Raw genomic sequence first — 14,360 nt, 5'->3', positions numbered from 1 at the left:
TATATAGGAGCTTGAACCATCAGAATTACAAAAGACTCATAAATTTCAATATCATCCCGCTTAAAGCTATTAATTAATGATCCACTCAAGCTAATAACGATTCGCTACTTAATGGTTGATTGTAACTGAATTAAGGCTACCAAAAGTCATCCACAAACTTTGAGCAAAGGTCCTCTTGATCTTCCAAAGGTTGGTTCTTAAGTTGGCAAATGGACCCTTATTTCACTTGAAGATAAAGCAAAACTAAAGCCCATTAATTTTTAAGCACAAACACAATTTGGTCAGCCAATTTTAGAAAGAATTGGGCCCTTATTTAAATAAAAGAAACTGCATCAACACGGCGCATTAGTTATCCTCCATTTGACCCATATGCAATTCACATCATACCCTCCTTGTTCGAGAAGATTTTTTCCGAATCTTAAGACACCAGTTTTAATGTAGTTTATTATGATCTTATGAAGGACTTTATTTTTTTCACAAGTTGAAACTAATTCTCTTCTTCCAGGATCAAATTCAACTTGATATTGTTACTTTTCAATCACTACGCCAAAATTATCAATAGAAACACACTTTAGAAAGCGCTTATTTAATTAAGCGCTATAAATTAAACCATGGGATAAAAGATAGCACTTTATAAAATAAGCGATATGAAATATATACATATAGACAACGCTTCGTTCGAAAGATGCTATGTACATTTGATTTATATTTTTTAAAATAAAACATTTTTATATAGATGAATAGAAAACGTTTTAGAATTAAACGTTATTTACTGTGATATCAACAGACAACGTTTAACTAAAAAAGGTGTTGTCTCTTATTTATTAAAAAATTCCTAGAAAACTTTTCGTCCAGCCCTCCGCCGTAACCCTTCACCTCCAAGCCCTCTCCCCTCGCTCTCAACCACCTCAACTCCGAACAACAACAATAAGCTGACGAGGATCATCACTTCACCCCAACCCCTTCGTGTAAGTTCACTATTGTTTTCCTTTGAATGAATGTGTCTCCATGAACAACAATATCACAATTACATCTTCAATTCTTTCATAGTAAGTTATCGCTCAATCAAAATGAAAAACCCTAGGAAGTGGATGTGAAACGAGTGCTTTTATTGCTGTCTATGCCTACCCTTGCCAGTTAGGCAATTGATCCCTTATCGCAGTTGATAGAAACCACACACATTGGTCGACTCGGTTTGAACCTTTCCCTCCCAATTTCTATTCCACAACTTTTTTTTCATCCCCTTCTATCTTAACTATGATTACTTTCTTAGGAACTGTCAAAATAGCTTTTGCGGGTCCGTATCCATCTTTAACCTAATTTCTAAGCTTTTTAACATTTTTAACATTCCGTTCTAAGCGTTGCCACTTCCTTTGTTTCCGAGGACATGGCATTCTTATTCAGGTTATTCTTTCTTACCTCTCCAACATTTTTATACGATTTTCTCGTTGCATTCATGCATATCATTGTGTAATGCCTGGACTTTGTAGAACAGATCAGGGTGCTACAGAAACTATGACTGTAATTTAATCTTAAAAATTAATTTTAGATTTTGATACATTAAGTGTGCTTGTTGTTTTACTTTCTTTCAAAATTTACAATATTTTTCATTATACTATTGTAAGTTTGTATTAATTTCTCTATGAAATTACAGCCATTGGCAACTTTTCATCTTTCTTTTTATTCCCTTACTTATGTAATACTTTCCGTTGGGGGTAACTGGTTCTGTCATTTCCACTATTATCTCTCAATAATTGCTTTTCAAAAGCATTCTTTTTTCCTTCTATTACTTGAATGAGTTTATTCCTAATTACGATTGAGTTTTAATACTGCAGATATATTGGGACCATGTTAATGATTTGGTGTTTGAATGAACGAGCTGAGTTACTACCTCCAAGGATGGGAAACCTGCAATTTGGGAGTTATATTATACTAAATCTGATAAGGATTTGTCTCTTTAATTTAATTCCTTCAAATGCCTTAATTCTTATTTTACATTGATTGACTAAGTAGATTCATGTGGTTATGCACAATTTTTTATAGGCTTATTTGATTACATATTCCTAATTAAATTCCTAATTAACGTCCTAATTAAATTCATTTCCTGTTACTGGCAACACATGGCTGCATGACTTGTTAAGCTATATTTCAATATGGTTTTCATTTATTTTTCTAATTAAGAGAAAATCTAGTTATATTTTTAATTTTATTTTGTTTAATTTTTATTTACTTTATTATGGGTATACAAGAAAGTTCTTGTTTATATTGTGCAGTGGGTATGCATGAATTTGAGTTTGTAATTTTGTGAGAATGTTACATTGAAAAACAATTTGGATCTAATTCTATCATGTGTTGAATTCTGAATGCTTTAAATAAAAAGGTTGGAGTTAAAGAAATCAAAGTTACGGTTGAACCAACCAGTGGTTTGTTGTCTTGGCTAAAAGTTTGAGAATGGGGAACAATCTCTTAGTCTTTGTTTCAAGTGAGAATTCATTCATTTGAACTGTTATACTGGCATTTTCCTTTTTGTGAATGTGTTTTCATTTTTCTCTTCAAACATTTTCCCTCATTTCATTTTCTTCAAACAATTTTTCTTTATCAGTTATCAGATGTGCTCATTGCCAACTTTATTTATGTTTCAGTGGAACCCAAAAGATAAATTGCTCCGAGGAAATCAAAATTTAGGGAGTGATCGAGCCTTGCACTTCCTTGGAAAAGGTTGGATATTCTTTCGTTTGAAACTGTGTTGCTTTTTAGTAACAAAAGTAACAAAACTAACACTGAATAAATGTGGTTTCTCTGAATTTTGGTCGTTACAATCGTATTGGATAAAGGTCCTTAAATTGTTTATATTGTTATAGGCGAGGGAAAGACAATAGCATGGAAGATGTGTGGCCTTGATAAGAGCACATGTTTGATTGTGATGTTTGATCTTTCATCAAGTGAGCGGACAAACACCCCAGGTGCTGTCAACCCGCAATTGTACCTACAATTTCTTACAAGGTTATGTGACATAGCTTCTACTAATTTGATCTCACACATGTACTATTTCGTATCTAATTTCACTTGTGCACTAGGAATTGAATATTAATGCCCATGTTCTTATTGCAGATAGTAGGACCCAAGTGGTGAATTAGTGCTCTGTGTGACGACAGTGACTAGAAGATGGGTAGATAGTATTGTTAGCTCTAAGGTAGTTTTAGCCTTTTTTTTATATCTCTAGGGTTCGTGGTTTGGGATTTATTTTTCTTTTTGTAATTTATTTTATTTTTCATTTATTATATAAAATAAATTATAAAAAAAAATGCAACGAATAGAGAGCATTTGTTGATCAAAGTGTTGTCTATTGATGTGTAGATAGAGAGCGTTTATTTGGAAAGTGTTGTCTAGTGATGGGCAGATAGAGAGCGCTTATTTGAAGAAGTGTTGTTTAGTGATGTGCAGATAGAGAGCATTTATTTGGAAAAGTGATATGTATTGAATGTCATTAGATAGCGCTTTATTGTCAGCGCTATCTATTAATAGACATCGCTCCAATAGAAAGCGCCTAAAAAGCGTAGTCTATGAACAAAAAAAGCGCTGTCTATAGACATTTTTGGTGTAGTGAATGGTTGCAATCCGTCGATAACATTTCTTGGCAACAGTACCCCACCTTGATATGTAACAATAAATAATTCCATGCATTGCGTTTGACGAATTTGCTTCTTATCGACGGACCAAATGCATAATAAAACACTATGAACAAGCTTCCTTTTTAAACATGGAAGTTGGTGTGTTTCATTCACATGCTTATCCTTTTGTTCCTGTAAAATGACATCATAAACTGTAGAAGAAAAAACATTGACGAATAAACTTTCTCTAGTTCCATTTCTTTTTCTTTATTTTCCATTCCTTCTCCAGTTTATATTACTTCTTGTTCTATTCTTTCTTTTCCTTTTTCTCCTTCAGCCTACGTTGATCCTTACTGACTTGTCTTGGTGTTATAAATTTCTACTGCTTTTGATGTCCCTCATGCCTCAAACAAAGGGAACGTTCATCAAGATGGAGTGTTTTAAAACGAAGCCATGCCCATCCCCAAGAAGATGACAGGAGTCCATGGGGGCAATATCACATAATACTTCTTTCACACATTGCCATGTACTAAATTTGATCCATTCTTGATCCAGATGAAAGGTTTCTGGTAACTGGAGTTTCTCCACCAATCTTTGGCTCACAACATTGTTTTCGCTTCCGTAATCGAATGCAACTAAACATGGATGGACTTCGGTTAAACACTTTGTATAATAAAAAATCCTTTCCTATTCCAAATCTAGATAGCCAGGCTCTGAATACCAAATCATGTGAATCCATAGGGTTCAATTCGTTTGACTGATCTATCATTGTTGGAATGCTAACAAGCAAGAAATTTGAGAAATTATTTAAAACGAGAAAATGGAAACATAAAAGAATATGGAACGGAAATTGATAGACATCACACTTCCAAGAATGGAAGATAAGCCTAAGAGTTGAAACACACAAAGGGATAAAGGACCTTTGATTAAAGTCATGGATTCTTGAATCACTCAAGAACTTAGTAGAATCACTCTCACTAAGATAGATGAGATAAAACTCGTTTATTTTCTGAATAAAACTCAGCTTGCCGTCATTGATGAAAATGGTTTAACTTATATAGGAGCTTTAACCATCAAAATTAGAAAAGACTCATAAATTTCAATATGATCCTGCTTAAAGCTATTAATTAATGATCCACTCAAGCTAATAACGATCCGCTACTTAATGGTTGATTGTAACTGAAAGTAAGGCTACCAAAAGTCATCCACAAAATTTGAGCAAAGGTCCTCTTGATCTTCCCAATGTTGGTTCTTAAGTTGGCATATGGACCCTTATTTCAACTTGAAGATAAAGCAAAACTAAAGCCCATTAATTTGTTAAGCACAAACACAATTTGGTCAGCCAATTTTAGAAAGCATTGGGCCCTTATTTAAATAAAAGAAACTGCATCAACACGGCGCATTAGTCATCCTCCATTTGATCTATATGCAATTCACATCATACCCTCCTTATTCGAGAAGATTTGTTCCGAATCTTAACACACCAGTTTTAATGTAAGTTTATTATGATCTTATGAAGGGCTTTTATTTTTTTCACAAGTTGAAACTAATTCTCCTCTTGCAAGATCAAATTCAACTTGATACTTGTTACTTTCCAGTGGTTGCAATCCGTCGATAACATTTCTTGGCAACAGTACCCCACCTTGATGTTTAACAATAAATAATTCCATGCATTGTGTTTGACGAATTTGCTTCTTATCGACGGACCAAATGCATAATAAAGCACTATGAACAAGCTTCCTTTTTAAACATGGAAGTTTGTGTGTTTCATTCACATGCTTATCCTTTTGTTCCTGTAAAATCACATCACAAACTGTAGAAGAAAAAACATTGACGAATAAACTTTCTCTAGTTCCATTTCTTTTTCTTTATTTTCCCTTCCTTCTACAGTTTATATTACTTCTTGTTCTATTCTTTCTTTTCCTTTTTCTCCTTTAGCCTACGTTGATCCTTACTGACTTGTCTTGGTGTCATAAATTTCTACTTCTTTTGATGTCCCTCATGCCTCAAATAAAGGGAACGTTCATCAAGATGGAGTGTTTTAAAACGAAGCCATGCCCATTCCCAAACAAGATGACAAGAGTCCATAGGAGCAATATCACATAATACTTCTTTCACACATTGCCATGTACTGAATTTGATCCATGCTTGATCCAGATGAAAGGTTACTGGTAACTGGAGTTTCTCCACCAATCTTTGGCTCACAACATTGTTTTCGCTTCCGTAATCGAATGCAACTAAACATGGATGGACTTCGGTTAAACACTTTGTATAATAAAATTCCTTTCCTATTCCAAATCTAGATAGCTAGGCTCTGAATACCAAATCATGTGAATCCATAGGGTTCAATTCGTTTGACTCATCTATCATTGTTGGAATGCTAACAAGCAAGAAATTTGAGAAATTATTTAAAACGAGAAAATGGAAACATAAAAGAATATGGAACGGAAATTGATAGACATCACACTTCCAAGAATGGAAGATAAGCCTAAGAGTTGAAACACACAAAGGGATAAAGGACCTTTGATTAAAGTCATGGATTCTTGAATCACTCAAGAACTTAGTAGAATCACTCTCACTAAGATAGATGAGATAAAACTCGTTTATTTTCTGAATAAAACTCAGCTTGCCGTCATTGATGAAAATGGTTTAACTTATATAGGAGCTTTAACCATCAAAATTAGAAAAGACTCATAAATTTCAATATGATCCCGCTTAAAGCTATTAATTAATGATCCACTCAAGCTAATAACGATCCGCTACTTAATGGTTGATTGTAACTGAAAGTAAGGCTACCAAAAGTCATCCACAGAATTTGAGCAAAGGTCGTCTTGATCTTCCCAATGTTGGTTCTTAAGTTGGCATATGGACCCTTATTTCAACTTGAAGATAAAGCAAAACTGAAGCCCATTAATTGGTTGAGCACAAACACAATTTGGTCATCCAATTTTACAAAGCATTGGGCCCTTATTTAAATAAAAGAAACTGCATCAACACGGCGCATTAGTCATCCTCCTTTTGACCCATATGCAATTCACATCATGCCCTCATTGTTCGAGAAGATTTGTTCCGAATCTTAAGACACCAGTTTTAATGTAAGTTTATTAGGATCTTGTGAAGGACTTTTATTTTTTTTCACAAGTTGAAACGAATTCTCTTCTTCCAGGATGAAATTCAACTTGATATTTGTTACTTTCCAATGGTTGCAATCCGTCGATAACATTTCTTGGCAACAATACCCCACCTTGATATGTAACAATAAATAATTCCATGCATTGTGTTTGACGAATTTGCTTCTTATCGACGGACCAAATGCATAATAAAGCACTATGAACATGCTTCCTTTTTAAACATGGAAGTTGGTGTGTTTCATTCACATGCTTATCCTTTTGTTCCTGTAAAATCACATCACAAACTGTAGAAGAAAAAACATTGACGAATAAACTTTCTCTAGTTCCATTTCTTTTTCTTTATTTTCCCTTCCTTCTACAGTTTATATTACTTCTTGTTCTATTCTTTCTTTTCCTTTTTCTCCTTCAGCCTACGTTGAACCTTACTGACTTGTCTTGGTGTCATAAATTTCTACTTCTTTTGATGTCCCTCATGCCTCAAATAAAGGGAACGTTCTTCAAGATGGAGTGTTTTAAAACGAAGCCATGCCCATTCCCAAAGAAGATGATAAGAGTCCATGGGAGCAATATCACATAATACTTCTTTCACACATTGCCATCTACTGAATTTGATCCATGCTTGATCCAGATGAAAGGTTTCTGGTAACTGGAGTTTCTACACCAATCTTTGCCTCACAACATTGTTTTCGCTTCCGTAATCGAATGCAACTAAACATGGATGGACTTCGGTTAAACACTTTGTATAATAAAATTCCTTTCCTATTCCAAATCTAGATAGCCAGGCTCTGAATACCAAATCATGTGAATCCACAGGGTTCAATTCGTTTGACTGATCTATCATTGTTGGAATGCTAACAAGCAAGAAATTTGAGAAATTATTTAAAACGTGAAAATGGAAACATAAAAGAATATGGAACGGAAATTGATAGACATCACACTTCCAAGAATGGAAGATAAGCCTAAGAGTTGAAACACACAAAGGAATAAAGGACCTTTGATTAAAGTCATGGATTCTTGAATCACTCAAGAACTTAGTAGAATCACTCTCACTAAGATAGATGAAATAAAACTCGTTTATTTTCTGAATAAAACTCAGCTTGCCGTCATTGATGAAAATGGTTTAACTTATATAGGAGCTTTAACCATCAAAATTACAAAAGACTCATAAATTTCAATATCATCCCGCTTAAAGCTATTAATTAATGATCCACTCAAGCTAATAACAATCTGCTACTTAATGGTTGATTGTAAGTGAAAGTAAGGCTACCAAAAGTCATCCACAAAATTTGAGCAAAAGTCCTCTTGATCTTCCCAATGTTGGTTCTTAAGTTGGCATATGGACCCTTATTTCAACTTGAAGATAAAGCAAAACTGAAGCCTATTAATTGGTTAAGCACAAACACAATTTGGTCATCCAATTTTACAAAGCATTGGGCCCTTATTTAAATAAAAGAAACTGCATCAACACGGCACATTAGTCATCCTCCTTTTGACCCATATGCAATTCACATCATACCCTCCTTGTTCGAGAAGATTTGTTCCGAATCTTAAGACACCAGTTTTAATGTAAGTTTATTAGGATCTTGTGAAGGACTTTTATTTTTTTTCACAAGTTGAAACTAATTCTCTTATTCCAGGATCAAATTCAACTTGATATTTGTTACTTTCCAATGGTTGCAATCCGTCGATAACATTTCTTGGCAACACTACCCCACCTTGATATGTACCAAAAAATAATTCCATGCATTGTGTTTGACGAATTTGCTTCTTATCGATAGACCAAATGCATAATAAAGCACTATGAACAAACTTCCTTTTTAAACATGGAAGTTGGTGTTTTCATTCACATGCTTATCGTTTAGTTCCTGTAAAATGACATCACAAACTGTAGAAGAAAAAACATTGACGAATAAACTTTCTCTAGTTGCATTTCTTTTTCTTTATTTTCCCTTCCTTCTACAATTTATATTACTTCTTGTTCTATTCTTTCTTTTCCTTTTTCTCCTTCAGCCTACGTTGATCCTTACTGACTTGTCTTGGTGTCATAAATTTCTACTTCTTTTGATGTCCCTCATGCCTCAAATAAAGGGAACGTTCATCAATACGGAGTGTTTTAAAACGAACCCATGCCCATCCCAAAAGAAGATGACAATAGTCCATGGGAGCAATATCACATAATACTTCTTTCACACATTGCCATGTACTGAATTTGATCCATGCTTGATCCAGATGAAAGGTTACTGGTAACTGGAGTTTCTCCACCAATCTTTGGCTCACAACATTGTTTTCGCTTCCGTAATCGAATGCAACTAAACATGGATGGCCTTCGGTTAAACACTTTGTATAATAAACTTCCTTTCCTATTCCAAATGTAGATAGTCAGGCTCTGAATACTAAATGATGTGAATCCATAGCGTTGGATTCGTTTGATTGATCTACCATAGTAGGAATGCTAACAAGTAAGAAATTTGAGAAATTATTTAAAACGAGAAAATGGAAACATAAAAGAAGATGGAACGGAAATTGATAGACATCACACTTCCAAGAATGGAAGATAAGCCAAAGAGTTGAGACACACAAAGGGATAAAGGACTTTTGATTAAACTCAAGAATTCTTGAATCACTCAAGAACTTAGGAGAATCACTCTCACTAAGATAGATGAGATAAAACTCCTTTATTTTCTGAATAAAACTCAGCTTGCCTTCATTGATGAAAATGGTCCAACTTATATAGGAGCTTTAACCATGAGAATTACAAAAGACACATGAATTTCAATATCATCCCGCTTAAAGCTATTAATTAATGATCCACTCAAGCTAATGACGATGCGCTACTTAATGGTTGATTGTAACTGAAATTAAGGCTACCAAAAGTCATCCACCTCGATATGTAACAATAAATAATTCCATGCATTGTGTTTGACGAATTTGCTTCTTATCGACGGACCAAATGCATAATAAAGCACTATGAACAAGGTTCCTTTTTAAACATGGAAGTTGGTGTGTTTCATTCACATGCTTATCCTTTAGTTCCTGTAAAATGACATCACAAACTGTAGAAGAAAAAACATTGACGAATAAACTTTCTCTAGTTCCCTTTATTTTTCTTTATTTTCCCTTCCTTCTGCAGTTTATATTACTTCTTTTTCAACTCTTTCTTTTTTTGTTTTCTCCTTCAGCCTACGTTGATCCTTACTGACTTGTCTTGGTGTCATAAATTTCTACTTCTTTTGATGTCCCTCATGCCTCAAATAAAGGGAACGTTCATCAAGATGGAGTGTTTTAAAACGAAGCCATGCCCATCCCAAAAGAAGATGACAAGAGTCCATGGGAGCAATATCACATAATACTTCTTTCACACATTGCCATGTACTGAATTTGATCCATGCTTGATCCAGATGAAAGGATGCTGGTAACTGGAGTTTGTCCACCAATCTTTGGCTCACAACATTGTTTTCGCTTCCGTAATCGAATGCAACTAAACATGGATGGCCTTCGGTTAAACACTTTGTATAATAAACTTCCTTTCCTCTCCCAAATCTAGATAGCCAGGGTTTGAATACCAAGTGATGTGAATCCACAGGGTTCGATTCGTTTGACTGATCTATCGTTGTTGGAATGCTAACAAGTAAGAAATTTGAGAAATTATTTAAAACGAGAAAATGGAAACATAAAAGAAGATGGAACGGAAATTGATAGACATCACACTTCCAAGAATGGAAGATAAGCCTAAGAGTTGAAACACACAAAGGGATAAAGGACCTTTGATTAAACTCATGGATTCTTGAATCACTCCTGAACTTAGGTGAATCACTCTCACTAAGATAGATGAGATAAAACTCGTTTATTTTCGGAATAAAACTCAGCTTGCCTTCATTGATGAAAATGGTTCAACTTATATAGGAGCTTTAACCATCAGAATTACAAAAGACACATAAATTTCAATATCATCCCGCTTAAAGCTATTAATTAATGATCCACTCAAGCTAATGACGATGCACTACTTAATGGTTGATTGTAACTGAAATTAAGGCTACCAAAAGTCATCCACCTTGATCTGTAAAAATAAATAATTCCATGCATTGTGGTCGACGAATTGGCTTCTTATCGACGCACCAAATGCATAATAAAGCACAATGAACAAGCTTCCTTTTTAAACATGGAAGTTGGTGTGTTTCATTCACATGCTTATCCTTTAGTTCCTGTAAAATGACATACAAACTGTAGAAGAAAAAACATTGACGAATAAACTTTCTCTAGTTCCATTTCTTTTTCTTTATTTTCCCTTCCTTCTGCAGTTTATATTACTTCTTGTTCTATTCTTTCTTTTCCTTTTTCTCCTTCAGGCTACGTTGATCCTTACTGAGTTGTCTTGGTGTCATAAATTTCTACTTCTTTTGATGTCCCTCATGCCTCAAATAAAGGGAACGTTCATCAAGATGGAGTGTTTTAAAACGAAGCCATGCCCATCCTAAAAGAAGATGACAAGAGTCCATGAGAGCAATATCACATAATACTTCTTTCACACATTGCCATGTACTGAATTTGATGCATGCTTGATTCAGATGAAAGCTTGCTGGTAACTGGAGTTTCTCCACCAATCTTTGGCTCACAACATTGTTTTCGCTTCCGTAATCGAATTGAAATGAACATGGATGGCCTTCGGTTAAACACTTTGTATAATAAACTTCCTTTCCTATTCCAAATCTAGATAGCCAGGCTCTGAATACCAAATGATGTTAATCCACAAGGTTCGATTCGTTTGACTGATCTATTATAGTTGGAATGCTAACAAGCAAGAAATTTGAGAAATTATTTAAGACGAGAAAATGGAAACATAAAAGAAGATGGAACGGAAATTGATAGACATCACACTTCCAAGAATGGAAGATAAGCCTAAGAGTTGAGACACACAAAGGGATAAAGGACCTTTGATTAGGAGAATCACTCTCACTAAGATAGATGAGATAAAACTCGTTTATTTTCTGAATAAAACTCAGCTTATGTTCATTGATGAAGATGGTTCAACTTATATAGGAGCTTTAACCATCAGAATTACAAAAGACACATAAATTTCAATATCAACCTGCTTAAAGCTATTGATTAATGATCCACTCAAGGTAATAATGATCCGCTACTTAACGGTTGATTGTAACTGAATTTAAGGCGACCAAAAGTCATCCACCACCATATGTAACAATAAATAATTCCATGCATTGTGTTTGACGAATTTGCTTCTTATCGACGGACCAAATGTATAATAAAGCACTATGAACAAGCTTCCTTTTTAAACATGGAAGTTGGTGTGTTTCATTCCCATGCTTATCTCTTAGTTCCTCTAAAATGACATCATAAATTGTAGAAGAAAAAATATTGACGAATAAACTTTCTCTAGTTCCATTTATTTTTCTTTATTTTCCCTTCCTTCTGCAGTTTATATTACTTCTTTTTCTACTCTTTCTTTTTCTAATTTCTCCTTCAGCCTACTTTGATCCTTACTGACTTGTCTTGGTGTCATAAATTTCTACTTCTTTTGATGTCCCTCATGCCTCAAATAAAGGGAACGTTCATCAAGATGGAGTGTTTTAAACCGAAGCCATGCCCATCCCAAAAGAAGATGAAAGGAGTCCATGGGAGCAATATCACATAATACTTCTTTCACACATTGCCATGTACTGAATATGATCCATGCTTGATCTAGATGAATGGTTTTTAGTAACTGGAGTTTCTCCACCAATCTATGGCTCACAACATTGTTTTCGCTTCCGTAATCAAATGCAACTAAACATGGATGGCCTTCGGTTAAACACTTTGTATAATAAACTTCCTTTCCTATTCCAAATCTAGATAGCCAGGCTCTGAATACCAAATGATGTGAATCCACAGGGTTCGATTCGTTTGACTGATCTATCATTATTGGAATGCTAACAAGCAAGAAATTTGAGAAATTATTTGAAACGAGAAAATGGAAACATAAAACAAGATGGAACGAAAATTGATAGACATCACACTTCCAAGAATGGAAGATAAGCCTAAGAGTTGAAACACACAAAGGGATAAAGGACCTTTGATTAAACTCATGGATTCTTGAATCACTCAAGAACTTAGGAGAATCACTCTCACTAAGATAGATGAGATAAAACTCGTTTATTTTCTGAATAAAACTCAGCTTGCCTTCATTGATGAAAATGGTTCAACTTATATAGGAGCTTTAACCATCAGAATTACAAAAGACACATAAATTTCAATATCATCCCGCTTAAAGCTATTAATTAATGATCCACTCAAGCTAATGACGATGCGGTACTTAATGGTTGACTGTAACTGAAATTAAGGCTACCAAAAGTCATCCACCTTGATATGTAAAAATAAATAATTCCATGCATTGTGGTTGACGAATTTGCTTCTTATCGACGGACCAAATGCATAATAAAGCACTACGAACAAGCTTCCTTCTCAAACGTGGAAGTTGGTGTGTTTCATTCACATGCTTATCCTTTAGTTCCTCTAAAATGACATCTCAAACTGTAGAAGAAAAAACATTGACGAATAAACTTTATCTAGTTCCATTTCTTTTTCTTTATTTTCCCTTCCTTCTGCAGTTTATATTACTTCTTTTTCTACTCTTTCTTTTTCTATTTTCTCCTTCAGCCTACTTTGATCCTTACTGAGTTGTCTTGGTGTCATAAATTTCTACTTCTTTTGATGTCCCTCATGCCTCAAATAAAGGGAACGTTCATCAAATTGGAGTGTTTTAAACCGAAGCCATGCCCATCCCAAAAGAAGATGACAAGAGTCCATGGGAGCAATATCACATAATACTTCTTTCACACATTGCCATGTACTGAATTTGATCCATGCTTGATCCAGATGAAAGGTTGCTGGTAACTGGAGTTTCTCCACCAATCTTGGGCTCACAACATTGTTTTCGCTTCCGTAATCGAATGCAACTAAACATGGATGGCCTTCGGTTAAACACTTTGGATAATAAACATCCTTTTCTATTCCAAATCTAGATAACCAGGCTCTGAATACCAAGTGATGTGAATCCACAGGGTTCGATTCGTTTGACTGATCTATCATTGTTGGAATGCTAACAAGTGATGGCTTCTTCTTGTGTCCATTGAAGCTTGCATGAAGAATGGAGGTTCCATGGATGGTGTGGGATGCGGAAGCATGAAGGAAAGAAGGTTAAGGTGTTTGGTTTGGGGTAGGTGAAAGGTTTCTTAAGAGAGGTGAGGCCAACTCCTAAGGAAGAAGACTAGAGTAAACTAGAGAAGAGTTTACTCTAAGGTGAGCTCAAAAGAGATTTGTGCACAAATTTGGGCAGCAATTCATTACTCAATTTCAAGCTCCAAAATACATCTCCTAAGCCTTCTATGTATAGGCTAAAATGAGACCAAGGGGTCTCCAAAAAGTGTAGGGAAAAAGGAGTCTAGAAAGTTGAATTTTGGAGCCAAAAAGGAGCATGTGGGAGGTGTGACTTGCCACCTAAGCAAGTCACACTTGTCTTGCCATGGGAAGCTAACTCTCATCCTTAGAGAGCAAGTTTGAGAAGCTTCTAGGCTTTTCTAGAGTAGACACACTACTCTTGGCCCATTTGGCCCATTTGGCCAAT

The sequence above is a fragment of the Vigna unguiculata genome, unplaced genomic scaffold (genome assembly GCF_004118075.2).
Source record: "Vigna unguiculata cultivar IT97K-499-35 unplaced genomic scaffold, ASM411807v1 contig_417, whole genome shotgun sequence".
In the NCBI taxonomy this organism is placed as follows: Eukaryota; Viridiplantae; Streptophyta; class Magnoliopsida; order Fabales; family Fabaceae; genus Vigna; species Vigna unguiculata.
This window is presented reverse-complemented; position numbering follows the sequence as displayed.